The sequence below is a fragment of the Pseudophryne corroboree genome, chromosome 3 (genome assembly GCF_028390025.1).
Source record: "Pseudophryne corroboree isolate aPseCor3 chromosome 3, aPseCor3.hap2, whole genome shotgun sequence".
Taxonomy (NCBI): Eukaryota; Metazoa; Chordata; class Amphibia; order Anura; family Myobatrachidae; genus Pseudophryne; species Pseudophryne corroboree.
In genome coordinates, this window is record NC_086446.1 from 209,084,747 (window position 1) to 209,097,525 (window position 12,779).

The following is a 12,779-nucleotide window of genomic DNA, read 5'->3' on the forward strand; positions in this document are numbered from 1 at the left end:
GGGACAAAATGCAACAACACCATATCACATATCTTCCTTATAAAGAAACCAATCCCAAGTTCTCTCATTTGCTCAGTACAAGTATCTGGCTGGATGATGTTGGCACAATACCCCTGTGATACTTTCCCAACCCACATGGTTTTGATCCCACGTGTATACCTGTACCGAAAGTACTTCCCACTGGTGGCTATCTTGTGTACAAGTTCAGAGTCGATAGGTATCTTATCAGCTCTGTGTGAAAATGTCATTGTCTGGTTATTCCACGTCACTTCCCAATTTCCTGGTTTTCGGAAATTGGACACATTAAAACATAACAGTGACCTATCTATATGGTACTGGTGGAGCTTCAAGCTATGGGGCCTAGATATATTGAATTTCTTGTCCACCGGTCTCCCACCCCGTATTTTAAGTACCTCATCTTTTGTTAAAGGATATGGCACTAATCCCGACTTACTCTATCCTTGAGGTACTTGAGAGCACACCCAGCATTCCGTTTGGTTTAAGACCTTACCAACTGAGTGGTAATCACTCAACGGATGTCGGCCAATGTCAATATTACTGTTTGACTGACATCTCTGGATGCACCCATCTTCGACTATGTTTTCGCAATTTCTACATATACAGTATTCATCAGACAATAACCCTTCACAATGCCTCCGAGCTACGTGACTATCAGATCGCTTACTGATACCAGCCTTTACTAGAGTGATGTGCTGCTCCTGAGATCCTACAAATCCGTACTCGCCATCAGAACCCATTCCAGATCCTTGCTCGACGTCTCCGGGACCCTCACAAAAACAGATTGTCCTGATCAAAAACAGGGTCACCAGAAAAACCCGAAACACAGTCTCTTGAGGTAGATCCATTTCGTTAAGGAGCAAAAAGAAAAGTAAGAAGGGAAATAAAAAGAAAAATGCACTGGGGGTGAAAAAAAAGAAAAAATGGTACGACAATCGTCTTTGATTTTGTTGTTCTCCGCGCTCAGGTGCCGATCAACAGTCCTGCCTCTCAGCTTTCCCGGAACAAATTCTCTAGTGATACAAGGTTCTCTTCACCTTGCTCTTTGTCACGAGTTTTCTCCGGGTAAGCCACCTTCTTGCAGTGGGACGAGTGGACCCAAGTCTCTCTCTCGGCAACCTTTAGTGCTGTCATGCTGGTCAACAAAACTTGATACGGTCCTTCCCACCTGTCTACGAGGCAACCTGAGCATAAACATTTTTCTAATTATCACATAATCCCCAGGCTCAATGTCATGACAATTACTGCTTGGTAGGTCAGGAATCGCCAGTTTTAGATTCCTTTGTTGATTTCTCAGTTGCTGGCTCATTCTAACCAAATATTGCACAGTTATTTCGTTATTGCACTTAAAATCATCCTGGGGGTCTATAATTACATGGGGTTGTCGACCAAAAAGAACTTCGAAGAGTGATAAGTTAAGCGGTGACCTGGGAGTGGTTCTGATGCTGTACAACACTAATGGTAAGGCCTTTGGCCACAACAATCCAGTTTCAGCCATCACTTTGCTCAGCTTATTCTTAATAGTGCTGTTCATTCTCTCCACCTTCGCACTTGCCTATGGCTGGTATGGAGTATGCAGCTTGCTATTAATACCCATCAGTTTGCACATGACCTGAAAGACTTCACCTTCACAATCATTCTAGGGATACCATATCTGCACACAAATTCCTGCACAATTTTCTTTGCAGTGAACACAGCATTATTTGTGGCAGCGGGGAAAGCTTCTACCCAGTTTGAAAACATATCAGTACATACTAACATATATTTTAAATTCCTACAGGGTGATAGCTGTATGAAGTCGATTTGTATTACCTGAAAAGGTCCGTCTGTAGGAGGGATATGGGATGACTCCGTTGGTATTGCCTTACCAGTATTCTTCCTCAAGCAAGTAAGACATGTCATTGCTTTCTTACCTGCATGAGAAGAGAACCCTGGTGCACTCCAGTAGGGTCTTACCAGTTTGCACATACCTTCTTAACCTAGATGAGTCAGACCGTGTGCCACCTCAGCTAGGCTTGGGAGATATGCCCTGGGGGCCACTGGCTTACTGTGTCCATATGTCCAAAGTCCTGAGGACTCCTGACCATATCCCTTCACCTTCCAGACTGCCTTTTCCTGTAGGGAACACAAATTTTGCATTTCAATTAACTGTTGTGTGTTTGTTGTGTGGAGTAAAACCATCTCTAGAAAAGAGAAGAGAGGGGAATAAAAAAAAAGAAAATGTCAGGGTTGCGTTCACCATCAGGCCATCACACCATCATGCATATCAGTGCCTGTACACATTTTCCCTTCACCAGTATTCTCATTCTCCACCCTTTGTGCATGACAAGGCACAATGCAGTCATACTGGTGCCATCGTGCTGTTGAGATATACTGGGTTCGGGCAGAACTCTGAAGGACCAATTAGGCATGTGGTGTTTGAACTGTAATCGGGTCCATGTATTGCACCCTCCTGTAGGTGAACATAAAAGATGGAGAGGAAACTGTGAAGAACAATGACATAGAGGTTGGTAACAGGTAAGTTTGTAGAGGTAAAGAAGTTTTTTTTTTTTTAAATGACAACTGGATTGGGCACTACGGGGAAGTGATTCTTTACTTGGTCTACTTCCCTTTTAAATCTGTTTGTTATATCACTACTGGGACTATCCCAGCCATCATTCCAGCATCCTGTCCATCCTAAGTTCATAGGGAACCCGGTATTTTTGCGAGACAATTTTCTCTACCTGTGATGGACATGAATCTAGAACAGTGAAATGCAACATTAGTCTTCGTGGGTGTCTAACATACTGTGTACTTCCTGAGCGGGAGCACACTATATGTATATCATATTTAACAAAGTTCCTGTTAAGTTATTCAGGGGCCATTTCTGCTAGGAAAAGAAGTAAAGGTTTAGAATCATAGAGTCCCCTTCTTAACCCCAGCAAGTTTTGTCAAAGGGTAATGTTGCATTTATTGCGTTCTTCCCATTAGCTGAATTTGTGTTTTCTATAGGGCTTTTGAATCCTTACTATATGTCCCTTGGTCCCGTCTATGTGTTTAATAATGTGGCTCGTGTTCTGGTCTAGGGGGTCTATATTTACTATGTGTCCCATTACTCCTACAATCCCTGGCAAAATGCCCTTTCTTTCAACAAATGTAACATAGTTTTGATCGTGATGTACCATCAGGGGTCTGGGGTTTAGGCTGATGGGACTTTTACTGTATGTGCCTGTATACTTACCGTCCTCAACCTCTCCTCCTGTTGTTCTCTGCATTTAGAGTTATTCTTGTGATGTTCAATAACGCACTCTCTGAGATTATCTACTGTGACCCCTCTCCAATTAGGCAAAGAAGTCTGCACCCTGACCCTCAATGCCTTATTGAGCCCGTCCATTAGCACAGAGACAGCCACCTCCCTGTAATTCGCATCGTTCCCTGTATCCGATACCCCAGTGTATCTAGCCATTATTTGTAAGGCCCTATGGAAATATTCAGATGTCATTTCATTTTTTATCTGTTTTATGGAGAAAATTTTGCTCCACTTAACAGCAGTAGGGAAATACAATCCTAGTTGTACAGTATGTTAATTTGTTCCACGTTCTCCTGGTTGTGTTTGTCAGTCAGAGGATCGTCTGACTCTAATTTACAATCCGTAATACATTTTTGGGTGTCAATATTAGGGGGTAGGCACGCTTTCAAAAGTATCTGCCAATCTTTGTTTGCAGGTTCATGGGCATTACCCAGATGCTTGATATACTTCTGACATCTGGCTAAATGCTTCCGGGGATCGGGGAATTCTGAAATGATTGACCGCATCTCTGATCTGGTCCACAGGCAATACATTGCATTATTCCTGGTGAGGGATACTCCTTGACTATCGGTTCTCCCATTGAGAGTTACTATTTCCAAGACAGAATGTAACCCAACCATTCCATTCCTAGTTTGCTCACTGTGAGGTGTTAATGTCTCTGTGTAATGAACTATCTCACACTTACCGGTGGCTGTGATCTCACCAGTCCTTTCAGTGGGAGACACCATCACTGCTCTTATTAGTTGGGCCGAGCCCACCTGAGTTTCCTTCAAGGTGGCTGCTTGGATGAGGGCTGAGAGTGAGATGGATGCATCATTTTCCTCTGACCTATGACCTTGAAGAGAACTCAGTACAGGGTACAATATACATGTGTTAGGGTTAATACATTTTACATGACTGTCCATCATTTGCCAATGCACCATTGATTGTAGCCATTTTCTCCCCTTCAACCTGTGTCGGTAATGGTATGCTCGTACTCACATTGCTGTCAGGTTTGGAACTGGCTGTGCGAGCCAGTTCCCTTTGCACCTCCAGCTCTCATTGCCATTTTTTTTAAACAGTCATTATGTCTGATCCTCTGTTTTCTAGATTTGATCAGACATATTCTAATACCTACATTCTGCAGTACCTCTGGTTCAAAGCTACCCACCCTAGGGAATTATGCCTTATCTTCAGTAGTCATGCATACCCATTCATCGCAATAAGCTTCCGAGTGTGGACCATATTTCCCACACATTATAAACCGAGCTGACCCTCTTGGCCGTAGCTCTCCTGCCTGAACCCTGGGTGCTGAACGTCTCTCACTTGAGCAACTGGCTCCCATTGTGGGTCCTCTACCACAAACACCAAAATACACAATGCAAGCAGATGGTGAAAGTTCTCAGAGCGCTCTTCACTCGCTCTCGCCCACACTGGCCAGTACTACGATACACTGTCGATAGTGGATCGTGATGTACCCAACTTAGTACTCCTATCAGACCTTACAGCACCGCAATTTCTTTCAGTGGAGGTTCTGTTGGAATATTTTCCTGAGAGAGGCAGCGAAAAATTCCTTTTTGGTATCTTTCCACTGGAATTTTTGTAGGGTGAAAAATAGAAAACTTCAATAACTATTGCTCACCCTTTCCAATGGACTTCCACCAAGGAGATTTCCTGACGTAATCAGCAAAAACCCCTTGTTTACAAAATCAAGTCTGCGTATGCATTTCCACAGCGCATATGACACAATAGTATCACGTTGTGCTGTGTAGAACACACGGACGTGCGGTTCAATCACACGGCCTATAGATACTTGTTATCTATATGCCGTATGATCACGGGAGTCGAATTTCACAAGCTGCGCTCCTCAGCCGGAGCGTAACAAAAAACCTTTACTTCAATTCACAATTCTATCACAATTCACAATTCCCTATCATGTTCCTGTGGAAGTCTCCTCACGACTTGCGTATTTCTCTATTTCTGTATTCACGTAAGGTAGCGGGCCTTACGCCGCCGGGCCTCTACTAACCCAGTGTTTCCACAACAATCCGATTCTTCCAGGTTCAATACAATCACTCCTACTTTCACTCACTCAGATACAGTGTTTTTCTTTTCTGTACAGAAAATATCACTCCCTTTGATTGGAAACTTTACCCCAGAGGTAGTACAGTTTAAACAAAATATTATATTAATCTGCTTTTGAAATCGGATAGTTATGTGCTATTGTATTAAATGTAATCCCACCTTAAATTGAACTATTGTGTGGTTATATCTTGCGCCCGCAACGCTGCGCAACAACCGTGCGTTCGCAATTCAATAAACCACATTATCTCGATAAAAGTGAGCAATAAAACTACTATCGCTCACTAACACAACCCACACTTGTTCCTTATACACCTAAACGACTAGGCCAGAACTGCGTTTCATGTTTTACAATTACACCCTTAATACACTATTTCAAATATATAATACAGGATATCCCACTTTCTTGGGAAAAGATAGCACTTTCCAGACTTAATATCAAATAAAGCAAAAAGGTAAATTTAATGCAAGGGTAATCTCACAGTTCAAATGTAGTTTCAAAGCGATTTCCAACGTTTCGGTCCCTGGCGGGGCCTTTTTCAATGAATATACAGTCAGTCAGCAATGTCAACGATACAGCATAGGTCAGCTTTGCAAGAGAACCGGAGACACAGATATTGCCTCACCGGCCCCTGTTAAATACCCATCCAAAGGGCGCCAGACACGCCCCCAACACGGCCGCAGCCCATGTGGAACGCATAGCTGGAACGCAAGCGCATCACTTACGCCGGAAGTTGTCTTCAGCCCATAGTACAACAGGGAGATAGTTACTTACGAGATTCCACAGACTTTTTACAAAAGCTCCGTGCCCTCCCAGATGAGCTGGATGATATCCTACTTGTGACTATGGACGTCTGCTCCTTATATACTATCATTCCACATGACCAGGGATTATGAGCACTGGCTAATGCATGGCAACAACAACCACCGATTGGGCCACCAGTAGACTTTCTTCTAGAGCTAACAAGCCTGGTCCTCAAGCAGAACCATTTTCTGTACCAAGGTAACTATTACCTGCAGCACAAAGGGACAGCGATGGGATCGAATTTAGCGCCGGCGTACGCAAACATCTTCATGTCTGAATATGAACAACAACACATCCTACCCCGGTTTGGAGAACATATATTGTTCTATAAGAGGTATATAGATGACATTTTTATGTTGTGGAAAGGGACGATTGAATCCTTCCAGCAGATGATCACCTCACTGAATGAGTTGGAGAACCCGGTTAAGTTCACGTATCAGGTTGATCCGCACAACGTTAACTTTCTTGATATCTCAATCTCCTTTGAAGGGGGTCAGATCAATACAAGTCTCTACAGAAAGCCGACTGACAGGAATACTCTGTTGCACCCCAGCAGTCAACACCCGCCTGCCCTCAAGACAACCTTCCAATCTCACAGTTTCTAAGAGTTATGCGTAATAACTCTGACAGCAATACTATGGAGATCCAATTGTCTGAGATGACTTCAAGATTCCTGGAACGCGGATACGAGAAGAAGAATGTCCTTAGATGCCTCGCAAAAGCAAGGAATAAGTTTGACTCATCTGTTAATTCAACACTGCCTACTCACGCATCAGAACGGATGGTCTTTACAACCACCTATGACAATGTCTCCAATAAACTCAAGGGAACCATACGTAGAAATTGGCCCATTCTTGTCACGGATGACCGTCTTAAATTGAAGAGGAGTGCACCACCCATGATGGCATATCGAAGATCGGCTAATTTAAAGCAGCTACTTCTGAGACCCATGGCTGGCAATGAAGGGACACAAAGTACTACATGGCTGCATGAGAGACGTCCTGGATGCTTTAAGTGCACTGGTTGCACTACATGCAGGGCCATGTTAACTGGTACGCACTTTCCGCACCCGCACTCTGGTCGCCCCATAGCTGTTAAATTTAGACTGCATTGTGCTATGGACCACCTGATCTATATTTTGACTTGCCCCTGCGGGCTGTATTACGTGGGCATGACCACGAGACGCTTTCGAGATCGTATGGCAAACCATAGGACATCTATACATCAAGCCATTGCCACGGGTTCGGCAGTTTTGCCGGTAGCCAGACATTTCATGACATCTAAGCATCAAGTCTCTGATCTAATGTGTAAACTAATTAATTGGATACCGCCACCTACCAGGTGGAGACCGCGCCCTTCTGCTGAAGAAAAAGGAAAGCATGTGGATTCATAGACTTGATACAATAGCCCCGAGGGGTATGAACGAAAATAACCCCCTGTCTATTTTTCTGAAATAAACAGCCTATTTTCTAATCTCTGTAATTTCCAATAACATTGCTCCACGTAGTCTACGCACTGCCGGGCACTGTGCCAGGAATTGTTTATATGCATGATGTTTGTCTTAACTCACTATGATTTGTGTTTATGAGTTGCCACTATGTTTATCTAATTGATTGTCACAACATGTCTCATTATTGGCCTTAAACTGTTTTAACATCATCTATCCCCCGATTGAGTGACCTCACCGGCCTCTGCTATACCCCAAGTATGTGTATGATCGCCATGGCAACCGTATTGATTTGTCCCCGAACTGTTTAATACAGGCCGTATTAAGCTCACTGACAATGCCGATTATATGAGCCCCATGTTACCATCTACAGTTACTTGTTGTCCATTTACAATTTGCCCAGCGCCGCAAGCCGTTATAACTACGGATGTGGTGTGTATTACTCTGAGCTGTTGATAGCGGTTGCCATGGACACATCGCGTCACCGGAAGTGACGCGATGCGCTCCAAGTGCGGTTCACATGCTGACAGTGACCGCTTCTCTGATACACAGTGGTTGCCATGGACACATCGCGTCACCGGAAGTGACGCGATGCGCACCAAGTGCGGTTCACATGCTGACAGTGACCGCTTCTTTGATACACTTTTGAGCCAAACGTCTGGACGCAGCCCACTACCGGCGGAAGTGATGCGCTTGCGTTCCAGCTATGCGTTCCACACGGCCTGCGGCCGTGTTGGGGGCGTGTCTGGCGCCCTTTGGATGGGTATTTAACAGGGGCCGGTGAGGCAATATCTGTGTCTCCGGTTCTCCTGCAAAGCTGACCTATGCTGTATCATTGACATTGCTGACTGACTGTATATTCCTTGAAAAAGGCCCCGCCAGAGACCGAAACGTTGGAAATCGCTTTGAAACTACATTTGAACTGTGAGATTACCCTTGCATTAAATTTACCATTTTGCTTTATTTGATATTAAGTCTGGAAAGTGCTATCTTTTCCCACGAAAGTGGGATATCCTGTATTGTACTATGGGCCCCGCCCCTGAAAGGGCTGGACTCTGATAGACACCCCAGCAGTTGGCTGTAATATTGTGAGAGTGCAGGGATTTCTTGTATGTATGTATATATATATATATATATATATAGCAAACAAATGTATCCGATTTCACACAGATCTAAAATGACTGTTAACCTATGGTAACAATATGTCAAGAGTATGAAAATCTGTACGCTTTGTGTATGCTTTTCGCGCCAAAAATTACACACAAATTTTAAATAGCTTTTTTCCTGTGTCCTTCGGGTTACACCAGTACCTCTTTAGACTAGACAGAACAGACGTGATCTAACAGCACAATCTGGTTTTAACACAATGCAAGGTTATGTAGCATGCGTCTCCACCCTTTGCTGATAGATCAAAGTCTGTTATGGCCTGTAAGTCTGTAAGTGTGTGATGAACCGGAGGAGCCCCCAATTGTTTAAGCTGATTAAGTTATAGGAGGAAAAGCAATATCTTAAATATATATCTGTTCAGGCCGCTGCAACCGCTAAGCGTGTGTGTGTGAAACCCCTAACAGATGCGTACAAGTTGCGTAAGCACGCCGTCACGCTGTAAGCACGGTGTAGCTACACATGAGGCAGAGTACACTTTATAACCCCTTGCAGGAAAGGAACACCACACCAATTTGTATTTAAAATGTTGGGATCTGACCCACCAACAGTTATTTACTAAAAAGGGGGTTACAACAATAATTATAATCATATTAGAGAAAAGGGCTACAATCAATGGATACATACATTTGTTTCGCCTGCGACACCCGGTTCTGGTCCTCAGTCAATCTGGGTAGATGAGCTTCAAGGAATGTGTCTGACCAGCCATGAGGCTTGGCTTTTATACAATATTCCAAAGCATGAAACAATAGAAACTGTATGCTCTTCTTCCATTGGTTCGGGGGTGGGACACATTGGTCAGCTCAAGCGGTGGGCGATGGCTAAGTCTTGAGATGTGATTACTGTTGTTTACATCTGAGTTACCGCCCCCCAAGACCAGTTAAACCCACCACATTAATCATACATAAATCCGGTATTACTAATGACTTATTGCTGCAATATGTGACAATATCCTCATACCCACCGGATTACTGCTTATGTGACCCTGAACAATATGATCCCACACATGATATGATTATCCATTTCCATCCTTGAGATATACATATATATATACATATATACACATACATACACACATATATATATATATATATATATATACACACATACATACATACATACATATACATACATACATACATACATACATACATACACACACACACACACACATACATTCCTGAGATTACAATTTGTTATGAAATATACATATACTACCATGGGCTGGATGAGTCCAGACCATGTGCATGAAAATATCATTGCTACACAATATATCATACATTAAATGTCTGGTCTGTAATTTGTCAGCTATTTAGTGCTTGTACAAGCAAAGCTTGTGTTTTGTGTAGGATATTGTCTTCTTGTTTGTCCTGGCTTCTAGTAAAACAATGACAGTCCAGTATCTGTTATCTTAATGTACACTTTAAAACAATGGGGGAAACCAAAGGTATTTACCTTCCTCATAGAGTCAGGGTCCATGTTCCATGAGTACAAAGCTTTGCATAAATAAAACAGTCTGATACATTCAAGGCACTGTTTGTGATGGAGTTTCTAGAAGAGTCACCTTTCTATGCATATGAGTGGTTTGATTAATTTGTGTGTGCACAGTAACTTGCTATTGAAGAATGTACAGACGGTGTATGCACTCTATGGATAAAATTTTGAATATGGCTTTTGTAGCTTTTCTATGCGAATGCGTATGTTACCATATTTACACAGGGCTTCACGAGCCAATGTACGCAGCGTCCGGGTTTGCGCATGCACGGCTGGTACGCAACCGCACAGAGGCCACTCTGAATGGTGTTTGCATGTGATACATGTGGCTATAATATTTTTGACTTCGACATAATGCACGCACAATATTGGTGGCATTGACTGATATCACAAATCCCCAAGGAGAGTCTAATTAGGGTAAGCCATTGTGTGATGATGTCCCTCAGTATCACTGAATTTATACGGCAGTACCACTGGAATTATATGGCAGTACCACTGGACTGAGTTTATACGCCAGTATCACTGGACTTACACATCAGTACCACTGGAATTTATACGGCAGTATCACTAGAATTAATCGGCAGTACCACTGGACATATATGGCAGTATCACTGGACTGGATTTATATGGCAGTACCAGTGGTTTATACATCAGTACCAATGGACATATACGGCAGTATCACTGGATTTATACGGCAGTATTACTGGCCATATACGGCATTACCACTGGACATATACGGCAGGATCACTGGACTGGATTTATATGCCAGTACCACTGGATTTATACGGCAGTACCAGTGGACATATACAGCAGTATCACTGGACATATACGGCAGTATCGCTGGATGTATATGGCAGTGCCGCTGCACATATATGGCAGTATCACTGGACATATACGGCAGTATCACTAGACTGGATTTATACGCCAGTACCACTGGATTTATACGGCAGTATCGCTGTACATATATGGCACTATCACTGGACATATACGGCAGTACCACTGGACATATGCGGCAGTACCACTGGACATATGCAGCAGCACAGGGACACCACCACTGGACTGATGCAGGATAACACAGCACCACTGCAATGGACTGGACTTATACAGCCAGCACTGGGCATATGGCAGCAGGGTACACCACCACTGTGACTGGACTGATGCAGCACAACACAGCACCACTGGACTGGACTTATACAGCAGCAATGGACATATGGCAGCAGAGGACACAACCACTGTGACTGGACTGATGCAGCACAAGACACTAACACTGGACTGATGCAGGACACTGAGGATGGGGACATGCCTTATGTCTACACTCTCCAATGCTGGAGTGAAAATGGCGGCGACATGCGCTCCTTATATGGAATCCAAACCCTGCGAGAATCCGACAGTGGGATGATGACGTTTTGCCTTGTTCTGGTTTCTGAGTCAGGCGGGAAAACCCGAGCTTGACTCGGATCCGGGCTCTGGAAGTGAAGTTCAGGTGGGTTCGGTTGTCAGGGAACCAAACCCGCTCATCTCTACACTAAACTAAATTTCAGTATTCAAATGAACACTTTACACATTATATACTGTAGGTGGGCATCCCAGGAACAAATTAAGCCAGGCACAAGGTAAAACTAAAATGACTGCACAGGTGCCAACAGCCAGTCAGGCCCTCTTATAAAGTAAAACTTTCTGAGAGGCCCCCAGAATTAGCTGCAGAAGCCTCTTGTTATCTTCCATCGAAGAGCATCAGCAAACTCTTTCCTGGGCAAGATGTAATAATCAATCCAACCCAATTTACAGCAACCAAGAACTTGTATATTTTGAACTGAAAAACATCCACAGGTAGTGGAAGTGGCAGGCTGTTCCAGGAAGTGTAGTATGAGTTGCCGACGGCCGGGTCCCCGGCGGCCAGCATAACGGCGCCGGGATTCTGACCGCAGGCTTGCTGACAGCGGGGCAAGCGCAAATGAGCCCCTTGCGGGCTCACTGCACTCGCCATGCTGCGGGCACGGTGGCACGCTATGCGGGCACGGTGGCACGCTATGCGGGCACGGTGGCATGCTATGCGTGCCACGCTATCTATTCTCCCTCCAGGGGGGTCATGGATCCTCAAGAGGCAGAAAAGGTGTCGGTATGCTGTTTGCCGGCGCCGGTATCATGTGCGCCAGGATCCCAACAACCGGTATACTGAATACCACCCATTCCAGGTGTGAGCTCCGTTTTACCCTGGAAGAAGGTCCAAACAAACAATACTATAACCTACCCTGGCAGAATGTGCAAAGTTAGTCAGTGCCAAGCACAATAGGCAGATATGTGTGTCCACACAAGTGGTAAAGGGAAAGTCAATGAACACACTCCAGCGGGTCTGTCTTGGGCGGCATACCTGATTTTTACAAAGCAGGAATTTAGGATTAACAATAACATCCTGGAGCAACAAAAACCTGTCCCCATACCTAGATTGTGTTTCCCCTATAACTCTCTGTGAAAAGCAAAAGAAAAGGTCAATTTAAATA